Source organism: Scatophagus argus, chromosome 6 (assembly GCF_020382885.2).
Source record: "Scatophagus argus isolate fScaArg1 chromosome 6, fScaArg1.pri, whole genome shotgun sequence".
NCBI classification, from domain to species: Eukaryota; Metazoa; Chordata; class Actinopteri; family Scatophagidae; genus Scatophagus; species Scatophagus argus.
The window spans coordinates 15,399,565-15,413,066 of record NC_058498.1 but is presented as its reverse complement, the minus strand read 5'-3'; positions in this window follow the sequence as shown (position 1 = coordinate 15,413,066).

Sequence of the window (13,502 nt, the reverse complement as noted above, 5' to 3'; positions counted from 1 at the left end):
GAGGTTATTTTAAGGAGAGCTGGAGTTTGATCTGGTCAAAAAAATCTGAAAATCTGACCCAGTTGTGTTTTCTGCTCTGACCACTGCGCAGCTCCAGGATAGTCTTTGGCATTTGAGGTGCCAGCAAAAAGGCTTTCTTGCTCTGCACGTTGAGCTCATCCATTTGTTTGTTATCTCAATCCAGGATTTGGAGAGATACAAAGCTGATTAAACAACAAAAGCATATGGGAAGATAAAGAACACTTAGGTAATGGGTTTAGCCTGCCTGTTTAGCACGCCAAATTCATCTCCTTTTCTCTCGGCTCAAAATGCATTTGTTATTCTTTTCTCAGTCTTGATCCAGATGGGAGAAAAGGAAGAAGAAAGGAAGGAAAAACAACAAAAAAAGAGTGAGAAAAGGAAGAAGAAGAGGCTTTTGGTGACAATCTTGTGAGAGAGTCTGTAGAGTGTGAGAAACCAGCAGCAGGGAAGTGCAGCAGGAAGCAGTAACAGTCTTACTGTTGCCATTGGCCTGCTGCTTGTGTTTTTGATTCTGCTGTTTAATCAATATGAAACAACATAGTGCTGACCTCTAAGTGAAAATGTTTCTTGTAAAAATTAATCTCAACTCATTTTCAATAACTTATTTGTTTGTATATTAAGCAGATGACACAGAATTGGCGGGCAAATTAATGGGAACACCCAACAGTATGATGCAATCCAAAATAACAGCTCTGCAATATAAACTGCTTGTATGAAGCTTACAGTGTTTTGTAATGAGTGTGGGAAAATCTTCTTAGTTAAACAGAAGTAAAAAATAAGTTCAATAGATGCCATTAACTTTTAGATCTGTCTGTTCAAGACAGACAATAAACACACACACACACACACACACACACACACACACACACACACATATTTGGTGATTTTGTTCATGGTTGAAATATGTGCCTAATACAATGAGTACTCATCCCTTATGTGTTCATTGGGTGGCTTGTAAACCAATACAGAGCCATTAAAGCCAGTCTAACTCTCCCCTGGTGAACCTGGCTAAAAGCAATCTCAGGGCTTAGCAGTTACTCTGATAATAACACCTCACAGAGGTCAGTGAGCAATGAGGAGAGCTCAAGGAAAACATATTTACCCTCCTCCTGCTGCTTCCCCCTCATGGAAAGAAGCCATGAGAAAGGTGCTTACTTAGACGAGATAAAGAGCGAGATGAGAGGCAGCGGACTTGGATTAGGGAAGGGAGACGATCATGGCCAGAAAAGGCAGGGAAAGAGGGGGGGGTTGTGGAGGACAGCAAGGCTGGGAGACAGTGTCTGGGCTGGTTGGATATGGGGGGAATATTAATCTGGGTTTAGTGTGAGCAGGACCCCACAAACGGCTCAAGCAAACAGAGCTTAGACGAGGCCAAGCCTCGGAGAAAGTCCTAAATCTTCACATTAGCTCCCCGCGTTTCTTCTGCTGAACCCGTAAGCTCTTTTTCTAAAGGACAGCACAAACAAACCACAACCCCCCAATAGTACCTCTTGCCAGTCCTACACTTCCTCCCTCACACGCAGACACACACACTCAAAATCAAGACGGCTTTGAGAGTCGAGATTGCAGGAAATTTATAAATCCAGGGCCTGAGTGGATAGGGAGAGATTAGATGGGTCCCCCTCTTAAAGCGACAGGATGCCTCCCAATTGTGCTGCTCATTCTCCGGTGTGCCCTACTTCTGTGTCAGCGATGAAAGAGAGAGCAAGGAGAAACACTTTGAGGGTTTCAAGAGCTGCTGTCATGATAACCTTGGCAATCCCTCGAAAAACCTTAACTAAATGTTGTGTGTTTACACACAGAAAAACTTCTACTGGTTGGATTTCTGTGCCTTCCAGAATTTAAGCCATCCAGAGGTTAAACTGTGAAATAAAAGGGTTTCTGTTTTTGTTAGAATTCTTTGGGGAATTGACATTAAATTGTAATAAATCACTCCACCTGGAAGAAAAAAAATCGTAAATAATCTGAACACTGCTCCTTTTTAAAAGGGCAGCTCCTAAACTTTATACCCATCCACTAGTAAACAAAAACATACTGATTATCTTATCAGAAGAATATGAACTGACTGGGTGAAAATCAGCAGGACATGACAGAGGAAGCAGGGATGCGGAGGGTATGAAACTGTCGCATTGGCGGAGAGGGGGGCTGCTGAAGGAGCGAATTTCTGAACCTCATCCCATCACCCGCAGCCTCCTGGCAGGGAGGGAACCAGGAAAAAGTGCCTTCTCACTGAGTTTCATTAACCTGACCACATGTGCCAAAAGCCCCGGTATTAGAGTTAATCAAACTGACACTGACACACTTGCTGCAGTCTTGTGGGTCACCTGGGAGGCTCATCCAGAGTCCTGCTGCTTCTAATGTCGAGGGTGTACACATAAAGTATGCATGTGTTTGCTCATGTGCAATCACACACATAAGCATGCACACTCATTGCACTGCGCCTCTGCAACTGTAACTACAAGAAATATCATTTATCGAGCTCCACTTAACTGTGGAGGACTGTTTGATGTGAAGGAAGTGTGTCCAGTGCTGTAAGCCTCATGGCTAAATGTTTCGATTGCATGAATGTGATTTAAACATCAAATGGAACCTTGAGGGGCCTTAACATATTTTAGGCTTCATTTAGAGCTGCACTTTAAATCGTTAGTCAATTGAAAATTTGCATCTCCAACACATCATACAAAAAAAGAATAAATTTCGCAAAATACCAATTGCACTCTGGTGCTGTCAGTGTGGGTGAGTTTGACCATTTTGTTTGCAAATACCCCAGTTGTTTATGGATGGATTTAATACATTTTAATACAGTCTATTATAATACAACATAAGTTGAAGTTGTTTGAAGAAAGTTACAATCACATTGCTTAACAATCCTTTTACACTAAGTCTTTTAATATGTTAACAGTTTTGCAAAATGCACTACATTTTATTAGTATTTCACCACAAACTCCATGTTGTTTTACTCAATAGTTTACATATAGTATGTTAGAAATTACTATTCAAATTTGTCTCTGTTCCCAAATGAAAAAACAAACAAAAAAATCTTGCCAAAAGCAGCTGCCCAGCTATATAAAATTTTGACAAGCATACAGAAACTAGAATTACTGCATGATTAGCCTAATACTCTACATACAGGAAAAGTAGCAGTTTAAACTTGACAGTGAGTAAAAATCCATTTCTGTGGACAAGAATTACTAATGGAAAGGAGTAAAATGGGGTTTTAGATATGTACAGTAGGAGGACTGGTTGTATTTAAGCTCCCTGCAAAGTCTCCCACTGGCAGCATTATCCGGCCTATGCACCTGTCAGACAACAGAACATGACGAAAAATGTACCTTCATCAAAAGGATCCTGGCAAATATTAGACAATCTTCAAAATGTCACAGACAGGACGGCTCCATCCCTCTACCTGATAGTTTTTATTCACAGGAATCATAGAAAATTACCCTCTCGTTCTGACTCAGTTGCAGTTTTGAAAGCATATTTAAGACTTTCTGAATGTGAGCTCAGACATATGCGTGCACAGTCTGACAGGTTGCTCTCTGCAGGCTTCAGAAGAGGCCCCTGGGGCACTGCAGAGGGTAACCAGGTGTCCACTGAGGTGCCCACTCACTAGAACAACCTTCATCAAGGCAACGCCCTCAACAGATCAATCTTCCTGTGACACTTCATTTAGACTGCATTAATGTGGAATTAGGGCCCATTATAGCTATTGGCAGGACCTGACAGTCCCTCAGCACGGTGATCCTCGCTTCCCAGAGAGACCACTGCTGAATAGAGCAGATAAGACTTTTTCAGCCCCGCTACAAAGCTGAGGAAGTCATTAGATTTTTTTTCCCCTCTCATTCAACCCCGTCATCAGTATTGCTAATCAAATAAAGGAATGTGTAAGGTTTTTTACGCTCTGCTTCTGCACTCCGGTCCTTTTTGATTCAAAGGAACAAATCAAAGCAATTTCAACTCTTTTCACTTCATAGGTCTGAATTTGCATTATTATAAGTCTGCTTTTCAAATGGCCATAATGATCTAATATCAGCTGTGTGAAAGACACCTGAGTGGTTTTTTACCTAATCCAAATCATCAATTGATACTGTTTTTCAGACCATTTTTCACAAGTCAGGTTCAAAACTATCATCTGTATGTCTATGCACATCTTTCTGAGTTTGCGTTGTTTGTTTGAGCATCAGTCAGTTCTACTTGTGTGCGTGAAAACATCCATCCGCTACATTCGGAGGCCAGTTTTAAGCTCTGAGAATGAGACTTTCCCTTGTATGCAGCAGACACACTGTATTTAGATCACACAGTCAAAAGCACATATGGATGGTTCTGCTCACAAATTTCTCAAATGACATTATATGATTATACAGACAAGCAAAAGCAAAGTCCTCTAAGGAGATACCATCCAGTTCCATCAGTTAACAAAGGATTCTTTCTATCAGCACCCAAAGCAGTGAATCTGATTTGATATCGACATGTGAGCTGGTAACCAGGGTCAGGGTGGAGCCAGTCATGAGGTGGGAGTCAGGTCAGCCTCCCTGCGTGCCTTGACCCCACCTCTTTTGTGTCACCCAGTCCCCCACCCTCCACTGTCTCAGAAGAGTTCATGGCGAGGCCCCCCTCACTGACCAGGCGGCTGAGAGGCACACAGATACCCCCTTAAGGAGCTTTGCTCTCTGGAGGAAACTTAATCTCCTTTTTTAACGCCATCCCAAGGCTCCTTGCAGGCCCTGAATAGAGCGGGGGAGGAGCCGGCTGCAGAGTATCTCCGAGCCCACATGGCAGCCCAGCCCAAATCTGAATATCTGAGCCACGGCGGAGCTGAGGAGCTCCAACGCCAGCACAGGAATTAGCTCTCCGACAGGCCACGCTAAATCCCCCGCCTCCTCCCCTGCACCCCACTTGCTCCTTCCTATTTTACTCTCATGCAGCGACTCCCCCAACTCCCCCACTGCTGCATGTGTTTGACAGGCAGTGACAGACAGACACAGAAAGACAAAAACTGATAGAAGGGAATTTTTATGAAAAAAAAACCAAACTATTCACTTGAAAATCATGATGGGCTGCTAACGTATTTTTTGGGACTTTTAAAGGAGCAGTCTGACATTTTGGGATATGCTCTTGAATTGCTCTGTTACAGAGAGTTTGATGAGAAGTTTGATGCCTTGTGTGTGTTTTTCTGTCAAATATGAAGCTGGAGCAGGCAGATGCTTTACTTAGCTTAGCATAAAGACCAAAAATGGAACAAAACAAGCTGGGGTCAGTCTTAAGTCAGCAAAATCTACCTACCTGCAGCTCTCAAGCTAATTACATGAAACCAGTGGCGGTTCCATACAAGCATTTTTTTCTAAAATGTCAAACCACTCCTAAAAATCTTGTAATTTAAGAATTTCTCTAAAATTTGTTTGGTAAACAAATTCAGTTCATGTTTGTGTTTCATCGCCTTGTCAGATCTGTCTGTAAAGACACACAGATGACTCTCTACTCTCCCACTTTTTCTCCCCCTCTGTCTGCCCCCAACTTGACCAAAGGGCAGGAGTAAATATTAACCCTGACAGACTTGTGTGAAAATCTCTGAGCCATTTTATTTGGAAGGAGGTGTGACAGATTACCGAAGAAGGGCGGATTCCTCAGTGGCAAGAGGTAGCAGCACTCTTTACCCAAACACTTTAGGACCCGTGCTCTGACATGCTCCTTTAGCACCCTGTCAGGAGACTATTCCCAAAGCAAACACAGCCAAGGCTTTCTCTCCACAAGGCGGGCCCTCATAAACTCCCTGAAAAGGACTTAGAGTGCTGAGGAGCCACAAGAAAACAAGATGTGGGGAAACCAAACAGACCTTACAAAGCCCTGGACATGGTGTCTTTAGTCAACTTAACAGGAGTATGGTGTTCTTCTTAGTGGAGTGAAAGGAAAGGCAAATTTCAGCTCCATTTTATCTCAGCAGGTCCAAACACAGACCAGTGCTGTATTTCATGCTGAGAAGTGTCCAAGTGATAGCAAGAAATTTTGAGGAGAGCAGGCTCTTAAACCTGTTTTCTGTGTGATCTACAATATTTATTTAAAAATGTGTTTATTCTCTGTAATTCTGTGAACCACACTTGCGCTCTGTGCTTTTTAATGTCAAGCAGTAATTTTAAAAGAGCACAGAACAGAGAAATAAAGATGGAGAGCCACAGCTTTGAGGTGTCTCAGAGCATATTAAATATTTAATCGTGAATACAAAGATCAAGTTTATTGCACTTTATGAAAGTCTAAACTATCACTTATTGATCACTCATGATGTGATGGGAATGCTCATTCAGGCTAGGCACAGACTTGAGAACAGCGGTGTGATCGGGACTCGGACCCAGCAGAGTCATTTACAGTCGTGGTGTGAGATTCTGTCACAGTCATGATAATGCAGTCCACACACTGGCTTAGCAGAGACAGGACGTATATGAGGAATTTAAAACTGGACAGCTGTTGGACCACACCAGCTCCAGGATTCCAATATTCAAATGAAGTGTTTCTTTAAATCTGCAATGAGGGATATTTCTGACCACTTGTATGCTAATATGACAGACATTGGCTGTCGAATCTAAATTCAACATTTACTTCATTTTTAGTTTTGGTCTCCACTTCTCTGGAAAATGTCTGGCTTTTAAAGTCCTCCATGTTCATCAGTTGCTAATAATGGTTCAGATATGAACAATGTAATATTTTCTGCTGATACCTTTACAAGCTCAGTTCGTATCAAACCTGCAGTGATCAGTACTAGCCTACCACCAGGACTATACTCACACTCTTAGGGCTGACACTGACAAATGCTTCTGTTTTTCTATGTTACCAAACTAAGTGCATGCCAAATAAACTGAAGCATTACAATTTTAACAATATTACAGACTCTCTCCTCGGGGTTTACTGTTGATGTGCGTTCACCGGCGAGAATGTTCACAGCTACAAACCTGTGTACTCCAACCTGACTCGACTGCTGCTGATATCAGTCAGACTTTGTGACTGTCAGTCTGTGAACGTTATTCCTGTTTGTCTGTCAACTTCAGAGAGACTTCATGGTGCAGTTTGGTTACTAGTCAGATGACTTCAGTGCCTGTTAGTGTTGTTTTGCATTCTCGTGTATATACTTTCATCATCTCCAGGTCATTTCTTATTTCAGCTGTTATCATGACGTGCCATACATTATATAGACAAAGGTATTGGGACACATAACCATTACACCATCTGGGACTTTGATGACATCATATTCTAAATGCATGGACATTGGTGTAGAGTTGGTTCCCCCCTTGCAGCTGTGGTGGCTTCTGCTCTTCTGGGAAGGCTTTCAGCAGGATTTTGGAGTGTTTCTGTGGGGTGGTTTTGCCCATTTATATAGTGGAGCATTTGTGAGGTCAGGCACTGGTGTTGAACAGGGGGGTTATGGCACGCAGCCTGTTTCAGTTCCTCTCCAGGGTGTTCAGTGGGGTTGAGGTCAGGGCTCTGTGTGGACCAGTTGGATTCCTCCATGCTGGACATATCCAGCCATGACTTTATGGACTTTTCTTTGTGCACAGGGGCGCAGTCATGCTGGGGTGGAGGGGGGCCTTAACCAGGCTGTTGCCGTGTGGTTGGAGACAAAATTGTCCAAAATGTCTTGGCATGCTGAAGCATTAAGATTTTCCTTCTCTTTAAGTAAGGGGCTGAACCCAACCCCTGAAAAACATCCCCAGACCACGCCCGAATTCAATAATAAAGGTGAGGTGTGTATGAATACTTTTATCTACATAGTGTGTATATGAGTTAGTAAATATTTGTCTGTCCACTATGATAATAATACGTATATGGCATTGGCACAATTATCAAGGTATGTTAAGTTAATTTCCTAAGTCTTCTGCTTTATGTAGCTTACAGTGTAATGTTTAGATACCCACAGTTCTGTACAGGTAGCATACAATCGGCTTATCAGACCTGTGAGAGTCTCACCATGAGCGATGTTTTACATTAAACATTGCCATTATATTCATTGTTATGTATAAAAAATAATGACTGAAGGAACTTGAATATGTTTTTTTTTTTTTTAATTTGGGTCCAGAAATGACATGTCAATATAAGGCAGAGACAGTCAATATATGTGTGCAGCATGATTTGATACAGAGAACAACTGTGGACAGAGAGGAGTGCTGGTTTATTATGCTTCAACATTTGACCAAAGAGGATTCAGTTCTTAAATGTACTTGATTGTGATATTCCTCTCAGGAGAAGTAGTGCAATGAAACTCTGACTCCTGGCTCCTGCAGCCATCCTGCAGTCTTAAACATAACTCCTTGTTTAACACTTGGCTAGAAACCTAACAGAGCATCTGTGTGTGTGTATGTGTGTGCGCACATGCGTGTGTGTATATGTGTGTGTCCAGCTCGCTCAATACAAGTCATTTTGCCCATGTTAGTCCTCTGTGAATGCACAGAGGGACAAACCTCTGTTACCTCTGGAGCAAAAACTGGGTCAAATGGTTGAACCGAGAATTAATTTACAGGTGGTGGTATCGAGTATTACAGAGGTTCACCAGGTTGTACAGGCAGGGCGGTGAGGAAGGATTGAGTGCAAATTGGGGTAAATGGAAACCGAGTTCTTAAATCAAGAATGGAGTCTAATGAGTGGATTCCCCTGGGAGTAAGAGGGATCACAATTTCTTCAATTGAAAAAGTGAGCCAAATGGATCATCCATTTATTCATCATCTGTGGAATCGTCTTAATTGGAATTCAATTTAGCAGTGTGTGTGTGCGTGCATATGTGTATGTGTGCGTGCGTGCGTGTACAGTCGCAGAGCAAGCTGGACCCTCTTTTAAATTTGCTGTGCCTGATGGGCTCTGAAATACATTTCTCTTGAGCCCCGAGCAGACTTAGATACACTTGTCACATAATCAAATGTGAAATACAAAGTACTGTATGGTGAAAGGGCCAGGACTTTATTCCAGGGGAAATAATTTACTTTTTTCCTCCCTTCCCTCCAGTTGGTTGCTTTCATGTCATTTAGATGAGTGGTTAATAAGGCAGAGCGTTAAGAGGATTATGATCTGGTTGGGCCATGATGGCGGTGGTCGGAGCGGAGGGGGAGTAAGAGCATCTGAGGCAGTGAGATGTTGAGTGGGGGGGGGGGGGCATATAGTCGACTAGTACAATACTGGGCAGGAGGAGAGCATCCTCCTCACTGTCAAGATTCATTTAGTCAGAACTAAGCACTCCAAAAGGCCTGAGCTCCCCAATAGGCCATATCTTTTTCCTGTTCTTTTGAACTGGAGGAGATTTTCTTTAAAGACACTCAATCTCTCTCTCTCTCTCTCTCTCTCTCTGCGTTGATGAAGACCCTCAAAGTGGTCCAATGGGAGGAGTTGCAGGTATTGTTAAGCCAATGAGGAGGTGAGAGCCTGAGTCCTGAATAGGGTTTTGGGGTTTGGTTTGGGAAAAAGGGAAAAGATAGGGAATCAGGGAGCGTCGTATTTTAGCCACAGCCTGTGAAGATTTTAGGGTCCTGTGTGCTTGGAATCCAAAGATGGAGCTTAAGAAAAATGGCTTTTGAAAAACTTACACTTTTTTGGCACTCCAGAGTGGTTTCACTTTAGTGGAGAGGAAGATATTTGAGTAAAGTCTTTCACAGGTAGTCTTTCACACCTGGGAATCATCCTCTTTGATGTGTTCTCAGAGGAACTCTGTGGATGGACAGGACATGACGCAGTATCTCTGAGGAAGTAAATATAACAAGAGGCACCTCTTTACTGAAGAGTCTTACCAACACACACACACACGGATTCTCACCACTGCTGGCTCGCTGCTGTTGGCTAAGTGTCCTCCAATGCCTTCTCCAGGCGAGGCACTTTGCGAGAGCCCATTTTAAGCAATCTCCATGGATCAGCCCCGCTAGCTCCACCAAGAAGACATCAGTCCCCCCCACCACCACCGCCACTACCATTCCCAAACCCCCTCCACCATCCTCTCCCCCAAACACAACCTCCCACCCCACCCTGCGACTCACAGCGCCCGGCACCAGGCTTCTTAAATGCATCTTTAATTCAGCAACTTTGAAGTGGCACTCCGGCAAATGCACTCAATCAATTATAAATGAAATAATCTCCTTATAATATTAGAGATTTTTAAAGTCTAAGAAATACTGGGAGATTAGGGAGCCCAAATCAGTTTTAGCGGTATCTAAAGTGACAGCAGGAGAATCATTGGAAGGAGCGGGTAGAAACTTAAAATGATTATGTAGATCTGTGTCACTGCCGAATGTTTCTGCAAATCCCTGCTGGATCTACCGCAACGAAGGAAACAGATTATTCCTGGCCTTATTTAAAGGGTTGGAGTTCTTAAGTGGCTTTTTAAAAGGAAACATTTATATATATTTATACATATATTTACAGCTACTCTCTCTCCCCCTCCACAGCTACTCTTGAAGCTCCTCACCGCCATCTTTTACACCCTGGGTCAGTCTGAGTGTTGTCACATGTGCATGAACTCCCCTATTGTACAATGGTAAAGCTGTTGCTCAAGTTTTAGCCTACAGCAACACTAATAACTGATTCATGATTAAGAGCTAAGGAGGACTAGATATACAGTCATTACATAATTTCTTTCCTCGTGGTATTATTGTGCCTTGTGATTTGACAAGTTTGGCTGCTCTTCCTGGGATGCCTCGGGTAGATGAATCTGATGTTTTTGTTGACTCAAGTGAGGTCAGATTGTCTGTTTTAGGGCCTCTTGTATCTAAAACATTTGACTTATAGTGTTTGTGTAAATATTATACTTTTGATTAAATGTTATTATTAAACTGAAATATTTGAACTGTGTCTCATATTGCACAAATCTGATTTTAAAACATTATATTCAGATCATGTTGGTGCCACACATGCATGCTGTGTGTTTAGTTCCACAGGGGCTGTAGTGTTTATCCCCTCCTACCATTACTCATTTCGGTAGAAATTATGACCCAGTGCACATTTCTATCACGCTGGGATTCATTCATCTTTGATTACACCTTTCAGATGATATAAATTAGGCCTATCCCACACTGTTAGCTTGATGGATTACAGGGGCCCATATGAAACACACTGATCAATATCATGGATTAGTTTCTGTGTTTCAAGGCTATGCAACTCTGCGAGAGCAAGTCTGATTTTGCAAGCCTGCTCAATGCTGATAAAGAACTCACCACATTTTAAGTTTGCAGCTCCGGTCCACCGAGCTGTAATGTTGCAAAATTCTCATCTTTGTATTGCAATCATAAAAAAAAAAAAGTTTGCCCTTTTGTCAATGCCCTCCTCCTCTGATCTCTTCCTTAACCTTCCCAGTGGATCACTTGTGCTATCAAACCAGGGACATTCTGTTTATTGTATAGCTGACACTTAAACTGAGGAGGAAGCAGCAATCAATGGAGGGCTAACTGTTCCACAGGGCAGAGGTCATGGAGGCCATAGAAACAAAGTGCCAGTGGGCCTCATATCTCACTAGACTAAAAACTGTGTTAGTGAACTCCATATGTTGTTTTCAAGGGGTGGTTTTTGAATTCGAAGCTCATTATTGTCATATTCAACACTGCTTTCATGTCGCCTGACTCTGCTGTATGCTGCATTTTAGTGCCTTTTAGCTCAGTGTTTTGCTTTTACATCTAGCAGCTTTTTCTGTTTGCAGTTCACACACAGCAGACAGATAAAGTTAGAGACAAGCTGATGAACACAGAAGCAGCTAAACAGCAAGGTACTTCCCTCAGGAGTTCATGGAGACCAAGAAAGAAATAACAAGAGAGTAAACATTAGACTTACCTTTGCACAGTGGTCATTAACATGACTCCAAAAAGTGCCCTGTTGTACTAATGTTGTTTTGTGTCTGCAGGATGTGTAGTCAACTGTTTGCTAACACGGTTTGTTAAGGTGAGAATATGTCAGTAATGTGCTTGCAGTTTGTTTCATCACCCCAAAGAAAGCAGCAAAAGGACTTACTTAATTTTTGGCTGATAAGGATATTATAGCCAATAATACAGAGCTGCTATTACAAGTCAATAATGATAATAATAATAATAATAATAATAATAATAATAATAATAATAATAATAATAATAATAATAATAATAATAATAATACGGATTGCTTTGACTGGCTGAGAATATGCACACTCCAATACAGTAGATGGAGTTATGCACCTTTAAAAGTGGTTTTTGATCCTACAATAGAGAAAAATATATGAATTTGAACACAACAAATATTGGTCACTATATCTTATATATCTTAGCCTTTTTTTACACCCAGGTATGTTTAAACTACAAATTATGAATTTCTTTTAAAAAACAAAAAATGTGAAATTATTGATTATCTCATCCGTATCTGCCAAGTAGGCAATTATCGGTTATCGGTATTGGCTGAAAAAAATCCATATCAAATCCATTTCATGTATCCCTTTCAATATCAGATTTCAGTGCCGTCGCCTTTCCTTCATAAATTACATAATGAATGTTTTCATAAATTTAATCCATCCATCCATTTTCTATACTGCTTTATCTGTCAGGTTCGCAGGAGCTCATACTCACACATACACACCTAGGAGCAATATAGAATAGCCAGTTAACCTAATGTGCATGCTTTTGGGACTGTGGGAGGAAGCTGGAGTACCTGGAGAAAATTCATGGAGGCAGTGGGAGAACATGCAAACTCCACACACACAAGGGCCCAGACTCAAACCACAGTACGCCGCCCTGCCTCCCATAAATTTAGTCAGAACACAAATTCCTCTTTTGCTATTACCAACAGTGCACTTGTATATGACAAGACATGGGGACGGCTTCTCGGCTTCTTCAACTAACCGGGAAGTATGTTTGACCACCCCCTTTTAGCAGACAAAGGTAAAAGTACAGAAAACATTTATATTAATTTTACAAAGAGGAAGAGGAGGCTGTGGGCAGAAAAGAAATGAACCCTTCGTGAGAGCATCAAAACACTTACTGAGGCATTTATCAAGCTCAATGAAAATGCTCCATATGGACAAGGTGCAGGTTAAATGAATAAGCCTTTAAAAATCAATCTCACCAATTACTGTCTGTCTCGCTTCTGAGTGAGACACGTTTGACTCGGTGCACAATCAAAAGGAGCAGATGCAGGGAGAAGCTGAGGAGGGAGAAGAGTGACAACTTCATGTTTAGGTAATTATCACCACTTCTGGCATGAACTGAGGGGCCTCTTAACTGTCTCATTATTGTTGTTAAACAGTTTGCGCTGTTGATTGATGATGAAAAGGGAACATGCACCCACACCTCTCATGGGACTGTGACATAATGTGTTGTGCATCCCCTGTGACCCTGCCAGCTGGGCAGGCTAAACACAACACACACAGGCGAGATTGTATGGACTACCACAGGGGACTGGCTATCAATACATTATTCATATCCATCTGACAGGACACACTCTGAGGCGAGGCACACACACACACACACCCTGAGTCTCACCCTCACCCACACACATATATTCAA